Genomic DNA, 18,972 nt, shown 5'->3' with positions numbered 1-18,972 from the left:
GCCGACACGACGCCGGCGGCCGGCGGACCTCCGATGGGGACATCAACCACCGCGCCCGAAGGAGGTGTACCGCCGGCGGTAGGTGGCTCTTGCGGACGGTCCATGGCGGCCGGATCCGGCCGGGAATGGCGCGGGGGAGGAGATCGGGCGGCGGCGGCGGCAGTTGGCTTCAGCGAAATGCTTCCCGCGCAGTGGAGTGGGCGATAGTGGTTTCGCCCACTATCCCCGCTCCCACCCCGCACAAGTAGGGGGCGAGGACCCGCCCCGTACTCGAAAACAGCAAAAAACGATTCGGGGGCCGTTTTTACGGGGCGTGCTAGACAGCCGGGTAGAGCCGAAACCCTCAAATCGGTGGTTATTATACGGGTTTGCCCCTTTTACGGGGTCTGTTAGACCTGCTCTAAGCTAAGTAGCTTCTCCTGCTGAACAATCTTACTCCTAAGCTGCTTAGCATGTGACTAATTAATTATGGGCACGACAAGTTTATATCACGCAGAGACGAAGCCGATGGTGTTGTGTGGGCCATGCCCTAAACTGAGCTAAGCAGTAGCTCCTCCTGCTGAACAATCCCACTCCTAAGCTGGCTAGCATGTGACTAACACAAACACGGGAAAAGCGAGACGGCACACTCAACTCATCTCTTCCTAACAAGATTCCAAATCTATCTGTCTATCTAGAATTCTAGATGGAGATCTCTGGATTGAAAACCTATCTATCCACCCATCTACGTTCACACTTCACACATCTATATATGACAAGTTGAGAACTAATGAGTACCCTAATTGCAATAGGTAATTAACTTCGTCTAATGTTGGGGAGCCACATCACAAATATTAACCGAAGTGGTTTAGCGTGTCTAGCTAGCTAGGCAAGCACGTAAAGTATTTGATACATAATTAGTGGCCAACTACAATCTGATTGATTATTTTGTTTCCTTAAGACGTGGAGCTTGGCCAAGTAGGGCTTAATCTGCATGGCACTTTTTGTTCCAACTCTCTTTAATGTCTTCTTCTTTAGTTCATTGGACTTTTCAAAACAAAAAAGTTCACTGGAAGAAGATCCATTTTGTGCGCTGACTGTCTACCATGTAGTGCACTCGAAGAAAAAATAGTGGAGGAACAAGAATGCAACCAACTGATCGAACCAAGCATTCCAAACAAGGCTCCAATTAGTGTTGCGCCTTTTGTTCGATCTCTCTTTTGTTAACCTCTTTAAATATCGTCTTCTTATCTTATATAGTTCATTGAAGGAAGATGTCAGTTTTAGAGTGCTCACGGTATGGTACACACTCCACTTGACTAAATTTAGGGCCGAAACTAGCTAGAATCGTAACCGAGTTGGCCAAACATGGCTCTAATGAGTGTGGCCCCTTTTCTTCGAACTCTCTTTAACTAACTTCTCTTTATGTAGTTCCTCAAGATCCCTTTGCAGCATGCTGGTGGCACGGTACACGTCACTTTACTAAAACTGAAGCTGAAAAGAAGAAGTACAACTAAAGTTGGCTTTAATATACATTACGGATTTCATGTGAACTGTATTTAGCTTCACTTTTTTTAGACGGAAGGCTCGAAATAAGCCCGGCTTTGAATTAACGAAGCCATCAACCGGCCAGGAGTTACAGCATGAGTTACAAAACACACACACACACACACACACACACACACACGCGCGCGAAGCGCACACCGAAAAGTTAACAACAAACGGCAGCATAGAGAACGCCACGATGCGCCACGTTGAGGGAGCTTTGTCATTTGTTGCAACGGAGCGAGCACGTCCAAGTCCACGCCAACAAACCTCCTACCGCATCAACACAACAGCTCAAGGGGGACTCGACGGCGGGCCACCGGCCTAGCAGAACTTGAGGATCCAAAGGTGAGGGGGTCTTGCGGCGACGCCTCCAAGAAGGTGCATGCATGGCGCATGAATGCGTCATCGTTGTCGGCAGAGACCGAGGGCATACAAAGCTTTCACCCAGACCCCGAACCACCATCCCCGAGCTCGGGTTAGGTTCAGACCAGAAACACAACATGTTCCAATGGCATTGGGATAGGCACACCAGCCGAGACTACGGCCAGACGCCGACCTAGCAAAGCCCCCCAAAGCACTAGGCGGGCCGTTAGCTACCGAAGCAAGGCCGTGTAAAAGCAGCCAGGCCGACAAGGTGAGAGGGCTGGAACACCAGCGAGAGATCAAAGGGTGATCCACAAGACACTACAAGAGAAGGTTGCCCGAAGTGGGGCCACCAAGATTAGCAGGTTGAGGCGGAGGGACGGAATCCGTCAATTCGAAATGGGGAATCAACATAGGGATGCCTTCAATAAGGGAACGGCACCTGATAGGTGACGCCGTCACCGGCAATGGCAAGGCCATGCGTAGTTTTCGCCTAGATCCCACCGGGTCAAAATCTGGTCGATGTCGCGAGGACGCAGAGCGGACATAACATAGCTCGCTACCGCACCTCCAAAACCCAAGCCACACTAAGACCTAGCCCCAACTAGATTCACCCGCAGGAAGGACGCAAGAGTTGGTTGGCCAAGCCCGGCCAAACCCGAAACCAGACGTCGCTCGACGTTGGATTGGTGGCACCACGACGGATGGACCAACACCAGCACGCCAGCACCTGATGCAGCGTGACCCTGTTGCCTGCCAAAACCCACCAGCGAGCAGCGACGAGCAACACGGAGAGCCGGGAGGCTCCCAGGACTGCTGGTGGGCCCTGGTCCCTCGGGCAACGGCCCGCAATGCTCCGGCACACGTCCTGACGGTTGCAAGGGCGTGCCACCTGACCTATACCTGGTCAGGAAGGTGTTGGATTGCTTCGATTAGTTTCCTGCATGGCAGACACGTAAACATTAAATGAGCCCCGATCGGCTCTCAGGTTACCCTGTGAATCGGCTCAAAGAGCCGATTATCCCATGGCTCATATCGGATTTATGACAACATGGGGATCCTGCTTTATCAATACCAAGTTGAATCAATCTACGACAGTTTAGGGTTTTCACCGCATAACCGGAACGTCCTACACGTAGTTGAGCCTGGCAGATACGAAAGATAATGGAAAACTAGTCCTAGAGGAGGCCTAAAAACCAACGTGGAGTCGATTCTCGGAACATCCCTTCTAGGATCGGCAAACCATACCTTACGCACTATTGGATCATTCAACCCGTTTGCAAGGCCTAACCATGCGGATATCAAACTAATCCTTGAAGAACAAGGAACAACCATAACAGATCAGATCTACTAAACAAAGATGAAGCAAGGTGCTGCCCTTACACCTAAGATAGATGTAAAGGCAGCTAGATATCGAGGGGCAGCATAGCTAAGCAAACATATTTAGAAAAGCATCGATGCAAGTCCCAAAACATCTATGATATGGGTGTTACTCGCCATCAACAAGGCTTCAGTACGAGCAACACCAGATAACGAATAAACCGATACTGCCTAGATCGCAAGATGCGATCTAGGCAGCATGATGCTTACCCGGAAGAAACCCTCGAAACAAGGGGTGGCGATGCGCCTGGATTGTGTTTGTTGTGAACGTGGTCGTCCTCCTTTCTCAATAACCCTAGGTACATATTTATAGTCCGTGGATTTTCTAATTCGGGAATAAACCTAACCGTGTACGAGCTAAACTCTATCTCTTAATTCTAACGAAATCTACCATAATATACAGATACACGGGCAATCTAGCCCAAACTCTCGTACAAGGCCAATTCAGAAATATTTTACGTGCACATCCTCTAAGCTCATCTCAATCACGGCCCATCTCTTGATCCGGTTAAAATCTGGTGATAACACATGCCCCCTGGTTTTGGTAATGATAATTTCAAAACCACTCTGTTTTTTTCTTCGTAGGGTCACGTCGTGGCAGAGCAGAACTGTCACAGTATCCTTTCATCATGATGCCTTGCCTTCTCAACTTCTCTGCACGATTTGACAGTTTTGGCACCACGTCCTCGGAAACCGCCGCAGCATTAAATCTCCACTATATCCCCTTTATTTAACCGCGTCGAGCAGTTCGCTTCTTCATCCCCCTGCTCCGTACTAGCCATCGGAAAGCCCTCCTCTGCACCATGGACTCCTCCTCCTCCTCCTCCTCTGTCTCCTCGGGTCTTTCATCTCTATCCTCTCCCTCTCGTGAGCCGACGCCGGAGTGGGACTCGATGGCGGCGCACGAGGTCCTCGCCCCAACGAAGTGGGACAAGGAGGATCATGATTCCTCCGTCTGGTCCGAGGATGACAAGTCCTTGACCGACGGAGAAGACGACTTCCAGTTCCTCGTCGATGGGGAGCTGGAGGCGGAGAGCGAGGACGACCTCTTCTCCTGGGACGACTTCACCTCCTCCGACGAGGAGGAGGAAGAGGAGGGTGACACCTCCTCCGACGAGTATCCGCCGGCGAAGCGCTTCCGCGCCGGGTCGGATGTCGACGACGACGACGACGACGAGGAGGAAGAAGCCCCTGCCGAGGGCTACGGCAGCAGCGACGAGGAGCTCGCCGGCAGCAGCGCCGACGGCAGCTACGACGGCGACGACGAGGGCAACGACGGCCCTTAGATTAGGGACTACTAGCATAGGACTAGTAGTAGTAATCGGCTCTTCTTTTGTTCTTCCTTTCCTGAGCAATCGGCTCTTCTCTGTAAAAACCCTCTTTATTAATGAAGAAAATGTTTCTATGTCGATTTTGCTTTCATATCAATTTTGCCGATTATCAAAGCAAGTCAACGCGCAAAGAGCCGATGGCAGCGCATCGGCCTTTACCACAAAACGCGAGTAAGGCCAAATCAGTTGCCTATTCAAACGGTAACCTGCAACCCTTATCTGAAAGAGTAAACTCAGATCCCCAAATCGCCGCTCGAACAGATCCAACTTACGGCCACGCGAATCTCAGATCTCAATCGCGCAGATTCAACTCCGCAGCGAATCCAATGGCGGAATCATCCAACGCCAACACTACGGTCTCTGGCCTAAAGGTAATCCTCAACCGCTCCTCGCTATCCGAGCATAGTGTTAGAATTAACAGCAAACATCTGAATTAATGTCTCATTCCGTCATTAATTTTTAGGTATCAGACATTCTGCTGCCGCATGCTTCTCTTCCAAATTCTCTCTGTCTTGGCCCTCGTTCTACCGAGAGTCCTGCCCATTTGATTTCATGCGAGGCCAATAGAATTCCCTTCGTGAACCAGAATTTAGATCTAACTTCTTGGGCCGACTGCTTACGAGCCTGGCCTAATCCTCCTGAAGATTGGGTTTCATGGTACATAGAATATCCAAAACTCACCAAGCCACCTGGGAAACCACAGGAATAGCCGATGCTTTAGCTTTATCACTGTCTCCCCTTGAGAAACATGAAAACCTTCTGAAAACCATCGGCTACTTTTGGTCTGATGCTTTGAATTGCTTCATGTTTGGCCATGGCTCCATGACACCAACCCTACTAGACGTGGCCATGATCACTGGTCTAGACATTGCATCCCCAAGCCCCTCTGCTTTTATGCTGCCAAAGGTCCCTTTCACACTCTCTTCCAAAACAGAGTGCACAAACTGGGGTGCTTATCTTCGACGCCACATGAAAAACAAAGGCCCTGTAACAGAGAAAGAACACACGGCTTTCCTGAATTTCTGGTTGGAACACTTCATATTCTGTGGCCCTTCACTTGCTCCAACCAAGAATTACCTTTCCTTGGCCTATGAACTTGCCAGAGGCACCCAGCTTGGCATTGGCAAACTGTTCCTTGGAGAGGTCTATCGATATCTCCAACTAATGTCTGTCAAACTGTTTTCCCAAAAGACAGTCAAAACAGGAGGTCCCTGGTGGTTTATTCAACTATGGGCTCAGCTGTATTTCCAGAACCATGTCCCAAACTTTCCACCTTTGGCCACTTGCACCTTTCCAGATACTAACGGGAAGCCAATCCGGTGCACTAGCTACGGCCAAGCTCTATATAGCCTTCCAGGTAGTAAACTGACCCTCAAGGAAGCATTGGAGTGGTTCAGAATTTTCTACCAAGGCCTGGACAATCCTCTCTTCTTTCCTTATACGGAGTGTGAAAATTTTGAAAATCCAGTTTCCTTCAGGCTAGACAGCTTTGCCGATGACGCCAGCACCCGGCAATTGTATTCCATCATGATCCGTCCCTGCTTCCTTCCAGTTGGCATGAGCACCTCAAACAGGATCATCAAACCTGGTTATGAGTCTTATCAGCCGGTCGTAGCAGCCCGGCAGCTTGGTCTTGGGCAGGTATCTCCCCATTTCTTCCTCCACCACTTAACAGAGAGTAGAGCTGAACTGCCCGATGTCCTCACCGGTCAGAGGTGTTACTCTTTCTTTGATGCTCTAGCCATCCCAGTTCCTCACAACCTCTCTTTTACCTCATCAACCGATGGTTTTGAGACCTGGTGGTCAATGTGGAAGACTCATGCCTTCAGGAGAGCTCTGGGACCATTGCTGAAACAACTTGATGCTGAATATGATATCCCTGCAGAACAGGTACCACTACTCACGAATTATCTTGAAGTGGCTTACAATGATTTCTTTCCTTTTATAACCCTGCTCTGTCTTCTTGCAGCAACAAGACGGTCCAGAACCTGTACATGATGACGGCTCCCCCTTCAGATTCATCCCACCAGCTCCGGTAGTCCTCTTCTGCAAAAACTCACCACCCTTGAAAAAGGTTGTGATGCAGAGCCAGCCGATTTCACCAAAATCGGCTTCCAAGAGCAGAGTATCTTCTGGGCCAGCTGCCCCCCGAGCCTCAGCCAAGGCGAGAACAGCAGTGAGGAAAGTAGCTGCCAGGAAGACCTTGAAGCGCCAAAACCCTACTCCAGCTCAAGAAAGTTTGCACGTAAGCTGATCCATGCCTTGGCTGATTTCATCTATCCTTCTAGGCTTCTGCAACATGCTTGTATTTCTTTTACAGGCCTCTACTGAAGAAAACTCCAGCGAGGAGACACAGTCCAGTCGAAGGGACTCGAGCTCGGGCAACTCTGGGAAAAAGACCACGCAGAGCCAGCCAGACTTGCCACCGTCGGCTTCCAAGAAAAGGTCAGCTCCTGAACCTGCTGCTTCCCAAGCTCCAATCAAAGCAGGGCAGGGCGGTCTACGCACAAAGAGCCGATGCATCAAGAGAGCTCGCAAGGAACCGCAAACCTCTTCATTAAACCAGGAGATTTCGAATGTAATTACCCTCCATACTCTCCTTGGCTCATATTTCATGCTAACTTTTGCTGTTCTCATCGGCTAACCACTTCCTTTGCAGACTGATGACACCTCTAGTGGGGAAGTCGAGGAGGTATTGATGCCATCCGCCACCCTGGACCTAGCAACTTCTAAAAGTGTAGCTGATAAGGCTGCCAACTTGGCCAAGCCCACAGCAGAAACACAAGAGCCGATCACCTCTTCATCGGCTGTTCCTCTGGTCTTAGGAGAGGTACACTCCCTTTCCTTAGCTCTACCTTTCTCTTTCGCTGTATACTGATGTTGTTCTTGTTGTTTGTCAGGGTTATGACCTCTCAAGCTTGCTAACGTTCGACCCTGAATCCATCGAACCAGCTACGTCTAAAGCAAGTGAAGAGTCAGGACCCAGCGCTACACATGGTCAACTCCAGCATCTCAAGGCCCTGCTCTCCTTCTCAATTGAGACATTGGTTGAAGACCCCGAAGAAGTGAAGAGCATTCTTGAAGACATCCAGCCTCATCTCCCGGTGATGTTGCAGGTGAAACTCTGGCCAGTTGTGACTCTGTCTGCCTACAGGTCAAGGGTGAAATTGGCTCGTCAGAGAATCGGCCTACGCCACGCCCAGCTTCCGTTGAAAGCCGATATTGCAGACAAATGTCAGCGGCTTAATGAGAAAAAGGCAGCTTTGGACGCCAAAACTGACACCTCTGCCAGCACTGCTGAACTTGAGACCTTGTGAAAGGAGTTGGAGGACCTTAAAGAGAGGGTCCGGGCAACCAAACAGCTCATCCAAGATAAGGAAGCTCTTATTGCCCACTCCCACGAGGAAGCAGAAGGCCTCAAAGCTGAACTGAAGACTGATCTGGCCGAAATACGTACCCTGAACAAGCAGCTGGTGACAGGCAAGGACGAAGATGATGAGGCCGAGATCGCCGAGGTGGATCGTGTTCGTGCTGACGCCCTCCATGCCCTTGAGGCATTCCTTCAGTAGAGCTTCTCTATGTAACCTGATAACTGCTCAATTGAGCTTGTACCTCTAGAGTCGATGGTTGTGCATCGGTTTTTTAGTCTGAAGTCGATGTCTGTGCATCGGCTGTACTTGTATCCTGTTGTTTTGTATTTTTTTTACTGGCCGATTTCGTGCATCGGCCCCATATTTCATTGTCCATCATCCCACATACTTGTGACATATTTATTGAGATGCTGGCCATTGACAACCACTGGGAACATGCTTCATGGCCTCATATCTTACCCGTTTAGGTGCCCCCCGAGCCGAATCTTTCAAGTAATTGAAGATATCGGCTTTCTAGTAATCCGGTTCCAGGAACTGTACCTGAACATCGGCTCCACCTGCTAGCTCGATGTTGTGCTCTACTATGACTACGTGACATGCTTGAGGTGAGATCATTACTTTTTATTTTTTGGGGCCGATCGCAGGGATCGGCCTTGCCACGTACGTCCATTGACTTTAGCCTTGCTACTCTGTCAGGCTGGTGGATAAGACCAGCCTCACCCCTTTTTTGAAGCTTCGATGCGCTCACAGCCGTCCAAACTGACTCCAGAGATCGGCTCTTGGTCGTCTGCATCCCAAATATTCATGCCAGCTAATGAGATCTCGATCGAGTCATCTGCATGAACGACCTCCACTTCATCTCCATCCCACTGTATCAGGCATTGGTGCATTGTGGATGGAATACAGCAGTTAGCGTGAATCCAATCCCTCCCTAGCAGGACAGCGTAGGTGTTTTTGCTGTCGACGATGAAGAATGACGTAGGGATGGTTTTTCGGCCCACGGTTAGATCTACGTTCAGAACGCCTTGCGCTTCTGATGCTTGGCCGTTGAAATCGCTTAGTGTGACGTTGGTCTTGATCAGATCTGCGTTAGAGCGTCCCAAGCGCCGTAGCATGGAGTATAGCATTATATTGACTGCCACTCCCGTGTCAACCAACATCTTGTTGACAGGCTGCCCATTGATATAACCTCTTAGGTACAGGGCCTTCAAATGCATGTAGCTCTTCTCTCGTGGCTTTTCGAAGATAACTGGCCGTGGACCGCAGTCAAACTGTGCTACCGGCACTTCTTCAGTTCCTGGAGCTCGAAACTCCGACGGAAGTATGAACACCATATTTGTGCCAGCCGATGTACTCGCATCGGCTTTTACTTGCTTGGGGCGCCATTCTTTCTTTGGCGGATGTATCTCCGTCTCCAAAGTCTGCTGAATTTTCACGGCCAGATCAGGCCGCGCTTTCCTCAACGTGTACAGGTACTGCGCTTCGGCTTCCTCCAAGTTACGTAGCCTCTGAACCCTACGCTTTTGGGAGTGACTGAGTCCGTCAGGGCACCACCTTGGTCGGTGGTATCTATCTTCTTCTTCATCTTCTGACTCCTCGAAGTCTTCCTCTCGAGATGACTCGGCTCGTCGGTTCTGAGGTGGAAGAGGCCCTAGACGCTTGAACACTGAAACCTCACTTGCGCCCTTCTTCTGCTGTCTACATTCCGGGCAGTTGTCGATTGTAGGCAATCGGCTCATTCCTGAGTCCCAGCAGTGCTTAAAGAAGGGACAATCCCAGTGTCTGTCCATGTCTTCCTGCTCTCTTGGCTTCTCCTTAGCGCAGTGCTCATATCTTTCGTCGTTGCTATCATACCGACGATATTTTTTGCTGTCAACATTAGACCGATGATATCTTTTGTCATCCATGTCGTACCGCCGACGTCGGTCGTACTGATGCTCATATTTGTTCAGGAGATGCGCGGAGAGCGGTCGTTGGTACCGCATGTTTCTTACTTGTTCCTCGGTGAGGTACCGTCTATCATCATATCGGGACCGGTCGCGTGGATCGGCCTCCTCCTTATCTTTGCCACGGGAGTGACTGATGTCTTCTTTATCCTTGCCATGGCAGTCTACAGGCCCTGCCATGTTAACCTCGAATGAGAAACCTGGCTCGCACCTCGTGGAGTGATTGAGTTCCACCATGTTAACACCAGGAAACAGGTGTGTGTCTACTTTCATGGCAAACTGACCGAGGATCAGACGGCCCTGTTCTATCGCCATTTGGATCTGCCGACGCAACTCTTTGCAGTCATTGGTGGCATGGGTGAACGAGTGATGCCACTTGCAGTACGGTCTCCCGTTCATTTCTTGCACCGTAGGGATTTTATGGCCTTCGGGTAACTTCAGCTGTTTTTCTTTCAGCAATAAATCGAATATCTGCTCAGTTTTGCTTATATCAAAGTCAAACCCTTTTGTAGGCCCTTGTTGTTTCACCCATTTGCAGGACACGGGGGCTGCACGGCCCCTTCCTGGTCTTCTGCAAAGTCTTCAACTTCTTCTGCCTCGACCAGGCCTATCGGGCGCTTGAACTTGTCTTGGTACAATTCTGGGTGGCGTTGCTCATACAATGTTAATTTTTGGACCATATGCGCAAGTGAATTGTAGTCCACTTGGAAAGCCAGATCTTTGATCGGCGTTGCGAGGCCTACCACTGCCAGATCGACCGCTTCTTTCTCAGTTAAACGAACCGAATAACATCGGTTCTTGACAGTCCTGAAACGCTGAATGTAATCAGACACCGTCTCTCCCCGCTTCTGCCGCACCTGCGTCAGATCGGCAATGCCAGCTTCGGTAGCTTCTGAGTGATATTGCATATGAAACTGCTCTTCCAGTTGCTTCCAAGTCCGGACTGAATCTGGTGGCAACGAGGTGTACCACCCAAAAGCTGGTCCTGTGAGAGATTGCGCGAAAAACCTTACACGCAACGGGTCTGATGCTGAAATCATGCCCAACTGTGCTAAATATCGGCTCACATGCTCAATTGAGCTAGACCCTTCTGATCCACTGAACTTTGAGAACTCAGGGAGCCGATACTTGGGCGGTAGCGGGATCAGGTCATATTCATTGGGGTACGGCTTGGAATAGCCGATTGTTCTCCTCTTAGGCAGGATACCGAACTGGTCTCTCAAGATCGTACTGATCTGTTCCATGGTATGAGCTGCAGGGGTTGAGCTTTCATGACTCGTTCCGGTGGCATATTTAGCTAGCCACGCCTGTTTATCGGCGTCTGCTCCAGAAATCCCTCCTGCTGTAATCTGGTTCGTGCGCGCCCAATTATTGCAGTCCGGCACGTATGTGCACACGTATCCATGTGGGATCTCTTTAGGTGGCTCATACAGAAATTGGTAATCGTCAGGATCACCTCCAACCTTGTAGACGACGTATGCCGGTGAACCTTGTGGTTCTGGAGCTACAAGCGTGAATGGCAGTTGCGGTCTGGTGTGGAACGGTACCTCTCCCTGGTGAGTTCCTAGGGCAGGCCCTGACGGGGAGTACTGATGCTTCATGATTTCCTGAACCACGCGAACCGCAATACGCTCCAACGTGTTCACCAGGCTCTCAGAATGACGGTGTAGAGAATGAGCCACCATATAATTAACTTCTTGGCGCAGAGCTCTGGTGCGCTCCTCCGAAGGGAGAGACAGATCTACTCCATCGAGCACGCCTTCGGGTGTGAATCCTTTGAACCTAATGCCATGTGTACGGGTCCTTTCGAAAGAGCCGATGAGATCGGCTTCGAAGAGAGCCTTAAGCTCATCATATTTCTTCTTGTGATCTTCAGGCAGATCTTCGTACTTGACTGGATCGTCAGACATCTCAGCTGTAGATGTTGACGTAGTTGGTGTAGAGTGTCCCACCGGGCGTGCCAGAATGTGTTGCCTGCCAAAACCCACCGGCGAGCAGCGACGAGCAACACGAAGAGCCGGGAGGCTCCCAGGACTGCTGGTGGGCCCTGGTCCCTCGGGCAACGGCCCGCAATGCTCCGGCACACGTCCTGGCGGTTGCAAGGGCGTGCCACCTGACCTATACCTGGTCAGGAAGGTGTTGGATTGTTTCGATTAGTTTCCTGCATGGCAGACACGTAAACATTAAATGAGCCCCGATCGGCTCTCAGGTTACCCTGTGAATCGGCTCAAAGAGCCGATTATCCCATGGCTCATATCGGATTTATGACAACATGGGGATCCTGCTTTATCAATACCAAGTTGAATCAATCTACGACAGTTTAGGGTTTTCACCGCATAACTGGAACGTCCTACACGTAGTTGAGCCTGGCAGATACGAAAGATAATGAAAAACTAGTCCTAGAGGAGGCCTAAAAACCAACGTGGAGTCGATTCTCGGAACATCCCTTCTAGGATCGGCAAACCATACCTTACGCACTACTGGATCATTCAACCCGTTTGCAAGGCCTAACCATGCGGATATCAAACTAATCCTTGAAGAACAAGGAACAACCATAACAGATCAGATCTACTAAACAATGATGAAGCAAGGTGCTGCCCTTACACCTAAGATAGATGTAAAGGCAGCTAGATATCGAGGGGCAGCATAGCTAAGCAAACATATTCAGAAAAGCATCGATGCAAGTCCCAAAACATCTATGATATGGATGTTACTCGCCATCAACAAGGCTTCAGTACGAGCAACACCAGATAACGAATAAACCGATACTGCCTAGATCGCAATATGCGATCTAGGCAGCATGATGCTTACCCGGAAGAAACCCTCGAAACAAGGGGTGGCGATGCGCCTGGATTGTGTTTGTTGTGAACGTGGTCGTCCTCCTTTCTCAATAACCCTAGGTACATATTTATAGTCCGTGGACTTTCTAATTCGGGAATAAACCTAACCGTGTACGAGCTAAACTCTATCTCTTAATTCTAACGAAATCTACCATAATATACAGATACACGGGCAATCTAGCCCAAACTCTCGTACAAGGCCGATTCAGAAATATTTTACGTGCACATCCTCTAAGCTCATCTCAATCACGGCCCATCTCTTGATCCGGTTAAAATCTGGTGATAACAGACCCAAGTAGATCAGAGAGAGAGACCACAACCGGGTGAAAAATCTTAATTTTTGACAGATAGACGAGCCAGAGCTTGGTGTTACATACGTCCCTTAAATGTGCATGCCTAGATGAGCGCAATAAACTCGGTGACCAATATGCTAAAAATCTTACAAAACCAAGATACAAGAAAGTAGTAACTCGTGTGACTCGCCGAAATCATATCTATGTAAAATTTCCTAAGGATCAAAATAATAGAAAAAAAAATCTACAAAACCTGCATTCCGAAGTGCTTCACGTGGCAGGACTCGCAGTTCCTCCAGCAGGGAGAAGACAAAAATAGCATGTACGACCAAGTGGAGCATTATTACAAATATTGTGGTACACCTCATACTACTAGACTTGTAAACAACAATGCATGATGCGTGTGATGAGCTAGCTCACTGACGCATGCATGCATCTAGTAGCTTTGCACCTAGCTCGTAGTTTAGTACGGAGGCAAACTTCTTGTCGCTGCTGCCAAACCATTCATTTCTCCCAGGGTTTACGCACGGCAGCGGCAGGAGATATCTGGGAGGCCACATCCGGTTGGACCCATATATGGCAGCTCGACAGAACTACTGATCATGTGGGGTTCTTCTCTTCTGAGTACTGGGCTTACTTGTTCCCTTGGTTAAATGTGGACTGCGGAGGTGTAATGTTCGATTACTTGTATCTCCTTTAGCAGCCTGTATTAATTGCTCGTTATCAGACAATCATTTACTAATGGAAAATCCTTTTCGTTCCGCTTAGAGCATCTCTAACAGTAACCGAAAATTTCGGAACAAAAAACCTATATTCAGTCTCCCGAAAACGTGGCTTAGGATGATTTTGCAGCTGACGCAGAGCAGAACCCGTAAACACGAACTAGAAAACCGCAATTAAAACGCCGCGGGAGAATTCGTCGATGATCATATATAGATGGTAGTTTGATGCTCTGATTGAGCATCAAAATTTATAGCCCTAACCTCGTGAGATGATTCCGAGCAAAATGAACTACAAACCTAAATTAGATACTAGTCCCAACTGCGTGCGGCGGTGCCGGTGGTGGCGGAGCTTCAGCGTCGACGCGGAGGACGGTGAAGAGCTCCTACTCGGAATCAAGCTCGACTATCTCGAGCTTGACGCGGCGGACGCGCTCCGCCGCCTCGTACTCCCGCACTTGGCGGACGGCGCCGGACTCCTCCCGCCGCGCCGGAAGCGAGCACTGGCCTCCGCCTCCGTGATCGCCGCCACCTGCGCGATCACGGCGTCCTCCTCATCGGAGCTGTGCATGTAGTCTCCCGCGGAGAACGTCGGCTCCAGCGCGGCGATGAGCTCCTCCTCCTCAGAGCTATCGTAGACGGGCGGGCGCGGTGGGCGGCTCCAACCGCCGAACGAGGAGCCCTCGCCGCCGTTGTTTCCGTACTTGGCGAGCTTCCCTGGGGGCATGAGCCCCCAGTTCGTCCACCAGCAGGTACTGCACTTGCGCGCGCCCTCCGACCGGTTGAACTTGCGCAGTTCCGCCTCCGTGCAAAACACGGGGAACCGCGACGGCGAGTCCCTGCCGTCCAATCCCGCACCGTCCGGTGCAGAGCCACTACGTGAAGCCATGGCGTCGCGGAGCTGGGGCGAAGCGTCGTTTCTGCGCGCCGGATTGCTCGCCGGAGAGGTGGCTGGTGGCGGCGTAGCGAGTGGTAGCGTCGGAGAGGTTTGGAAACCGAACTCCCCTCCACGACCCGTTTTAATACGGGGCGGCCGCCGAGTTTCTCGGGCACCTGAACTCTGTTTACAGGCCAGACCGCGAGTTCGGGCTTTGTTCTAGGCCTATTTTGGCCTGAACCCGCTGGAATTTTTCGGTTCGGCTCCTTTTTCGTTAGAGTTGCTCTTAGACCTATCAGGCACTTTGCTTTAATTAAGTGTTACCACAAGTAGATGATCTCATCTAGTCTTCAACATATATCTCCTGACTATTTTTTTATATGGATGTGTCAATAAAAAAATGTATGTTATAGAAAAAATAGAGATATCTAATATTAATAGTTTTTGAGTAATCTAAAATTTATATTTACATATTTGTAAGAAAAATTAAACAGCAGTCCCTTTATCGTCTGGAACAGTGCTTATCAATGAAAAATACTTATTTATTGGGACATATACAAAACATCAAACCATGAGGTTTGAATTTTGGTGCGTTCAGGATACAATTATCGATTGTACTAATTAATCACCTAACCATAGCTTCAAAATACTGTATAAAAGAGTTTGACGACACGTTAATTATGGGTATGATAAGTTTATAGCATGCTGAGACGAAAATAATGCTGTAGTGTTCTGGTGGGCCGTGCCTAAACTAAGGAAAGGCAGTAGCTCCTCCTGCTGAACAATCCCAGTCTAAGCTGGCTAGCATGTGACTAACATAGACACAACAAAAGCGATAGGGCACACTCGACGCATCTCTTTCGAGCAAGAGCCCAAACCTATCCATCTATCTATATGGAGATCTCTGGAATAAAAATCTATCTATCCATATACGTCCACACATCTCATCTATATATGAGAACTAGTGAGTACCGTAGGAACTATTTAGGTAACTAATTTCCTCCAATGTTGGACAGCCACATCACCGGAAATAACCATATACTGGTTTAAGCGTATAGTTAGATAGGCAAGCACGTAACATGCTTGATCCTTAGTGGCCAAATATAATCGTCTTAACCCTCTTTTTTTTCAGGAAGTGGAGCTTGACCAAATAGGCCTCCATGTGCATGGCGCCTTTTGTTGGCACACTCTTTCTTCTTCCTCCATAGTTCACTGGAAGAGAAGATCCATTTTATTCTGCTGACGGTGTGATATATACACTTGACGAAAAATAGGGCCGAAAGTGGAATGCAACCTTCCACTTAACTAACTTCTTATATATATATTCTTCTTTTATATAGTTCATTGATAGAAGATGTCAGTTTAATTTGGTGTGGTGACAATCTGGTACGTACACCTTCCACTTGCTAAAATTAGGGACAAACTACAACTGCAACCAAGTTGGCCAAACAAGGGGCTCTAATCAGGAGGAGGCGTTTTGGCTCATAGGAGCAAATGCTCTCATTATACAAAATAATTAAAAAATAATTTTAAAAATGGCAAAAAATTCTGACATATTTTTTTTGGTGTACATCATGACATTCTATGTTAGTGCACAAGTTTTCGTGGAGAAACAACATTTTATATGGCGTGTACAAAAAAGACAAAAAAAAATGTCCTGTACGTAGTCATATTATAGCATCAAAATTTGTCTTTTTTATAGGAGCCACAATTTTTTTTAGTTTTTTTTTAAAACTTGTGTACGAACATAAAATGTGTAGATGTACATGTAAAAATTTATTTTAGAATTTTTTGACACTTCGAAATGTTGATTCACATAATGGGAGCAAATGCTCCTACGAGCCAAAGTGAATATCCCCTCTAATCAGCATGACGCCTTTTGTCTGAACTCTCTTTAACTCACTTACTCTTATGTAGTTCCTTAAGATCCCTTGTAGCGCGCTAGCTGGTGGCACGACATGGCTTTACTAAAACTGGAGCCGGAACCAAAACTACAACCACGCTCGGGCTTAATATACATAACAGTTTTCATGTGAATTTAGTTTCATCTTGATAGAAAGATTATCAATAGCTATTATTAGAAATGGTAGGAAAATTTATTAGTTTTCTTCATGACCATAGATGTGGAGCTCAAGATTGGTGTGATCTAATTTTAGTGTGCATGTCAATAAATGATCTGAAAAGTCTTCAACTTCTTCTGCTATCTGTTAATCTAAATAATTTTTGGGGTATATTTGAATGATATAGATGGAAATATCATGAATATAATAAAAAAAATTGGACATATTAGAATGTAAGAAAAAAAGAATTACAAAGCATCAAAACTGAAGAAAAAAATGTTTTTAATAAAATTCTCCAACAAACATGGCGCCTTCTGTTCAAACTCGCTTTGTATAGTTCCTCAAACAAGATCCCTTGTAGCGGGCAAGTGTTGTGCTTGGGGTTCACATTGCTTGACTAAAAGGGGATCCGTAACCGGATGTACAAACTAGTTCGGCCAAACAGAGGCTTAATGTACATTCTGGTCCCTATTTAACCTATTGTTTACTTCCTCATGATGATAGACAACTCATTCAAAAGTTTAGCGATGCTAGCTAAGTTCTTTCTGTAAGACCCTTAAACGATGTGTAGCTAGAACTTGGCATGGTGTTGCGTGGATTTATTTGCATGTGTCAACATGATCTGAACCGTCTCAGACTTTTTTGAGGTTTCTTTGGATCTTATGGATGAAAAGTATCATTATTAGAAAAGAAACATAATTTTGACGTGAATGTAATCACAAAATAGAGAATTACTAGATATCAAAATTTACATAGACGAAATTCTCTGATGAACATAGCGCCTTTTGTTTGAACTCTCTTTAAGTAACTTCTTGTAGGGATCCTCAAAAGAAGATCACATGTACGTACATGCTAGTCGCGAGGTACACATCGATGTACAACAAGTGGAGCAAAAACCGAAACTATAAATGAGCTCAGCCAAGAAGGGCCTTAAGGTACATTAGAGCATCTCCACCGGCGCCCCCGATAGCGGCCCCGATAGCATTTTGGGGGCCGGGGTCGAAAATGGGCTCGCACCGGCGCGCCCCATACGGCGCCGGAATATTTTGGAGCCCAATAGAATAGCCGGCAACTCCGTGCCGGCCCCTTCACCAAGGGCGCGAATCGGGCGCGCCGGCGCCTCGCGGGGCTGAAATTTTTGGGCGTGGGAGCCACCTGTCATTGACGCCAGGGCGCCGCGCGGGATATTTTTCCGCCATGACGCCTGGCCGGAAAGTCTCCCGCCACGGTGCCGCACGGGATGTTTCCCGCCTCACCGACGGTCTATATTATCCCTCCTCCCCCACCATTGCTGCAAAAACCCTAGAAAAATAGCACAATGTGGGATTCGTGGGACGAGGTGGCGCTAGAGGCGGCCGTAGAAGTGGTGGAGGCGGACCCACAGCTCGTAGAGTACGAGGCGTGGGAGGAGGCGGTGCTAGTGGCGACCGTAGATGCCTACGACGCGGGCGAGCGGCAGCGCGAGGAGGCAGAGCGGCGGGAGCGGGAGGAGGCAGAGCTGCTGCGGAAGGCGCGCCAGGACACGGAGCGGCGGGAGTGCGGGGAGGTGCGGCGGGAGGCGGAGCGGCAGCGCGAGGAGGCGGAGCGGCGGCGCCATGAGCAGGAGAACCGGGTGGCGCTCGAGGAGGCGCAACGGCTGGAGTTCCTGGAGTCGCGGCGGCGGCGGGAGGAGAGAACCCATCGCCGGTTGGAGGCGCGACGGTGATGACGCGTAAAGCACACGCTCGTTGGGAACCCCAAGTGGAAGGTGTGATGCGTACAGCAGCAAGTTTCCCTCAGTAAGAAACCAAGGTTTATCGAACCAGTAGGAGTCAAGAAGCACGTTGAAGGTTGATGGCGGCGGGATGTAGTGCGGCGCAACACCAGGGATTCCGGCGCCAACGTGGAACCTGCACAACACAACCAAAGTACTTTGCCCCAACGAAACAGTGAGGTTGTCAATCTCACCGGCTTGCTGTAACAAAGGATTAACCGTATTGTGTGGAAGATGATTGTTTGCAGAAAACAGTAGAACAAGTATTGCAGTAGATTGTATTTCAGTAAAGAGAATTTGACCGGGGTCCACAGTTCACTAGAGGTGTCTCTCCCATAAGACAAACAGCATGTTGGGTGAACAAATTACAGTTGTGCAATTGACAAATAAAGAGAGCATGACCATGCACATACATATCATGATGAGTATAGTGAGATTTAATTGGGCATTACGACAAAGTACATAGACCGCCATCCAACTGCATCTATGCCTAAAAAGTCCACCTTCAGGTT

The sequence above is a fragment of the Lolium perenne genome, chromosome 5, assembly GCF_019359855.2.
Source record: "Lolium perenne isolate Kyuss_39 chromosome 5, Kyuss_2.0, whole genome shotgun sequence".
Taxonomy (NCBI): Eukaryota; Viridiplantae; Streptophyta; class Magnoliopsida; order Poales; family Poaceae; genus Lolium; species Lolium perenne.
This window is presented reverse-complemented; position numbering follows the sequence as displayed.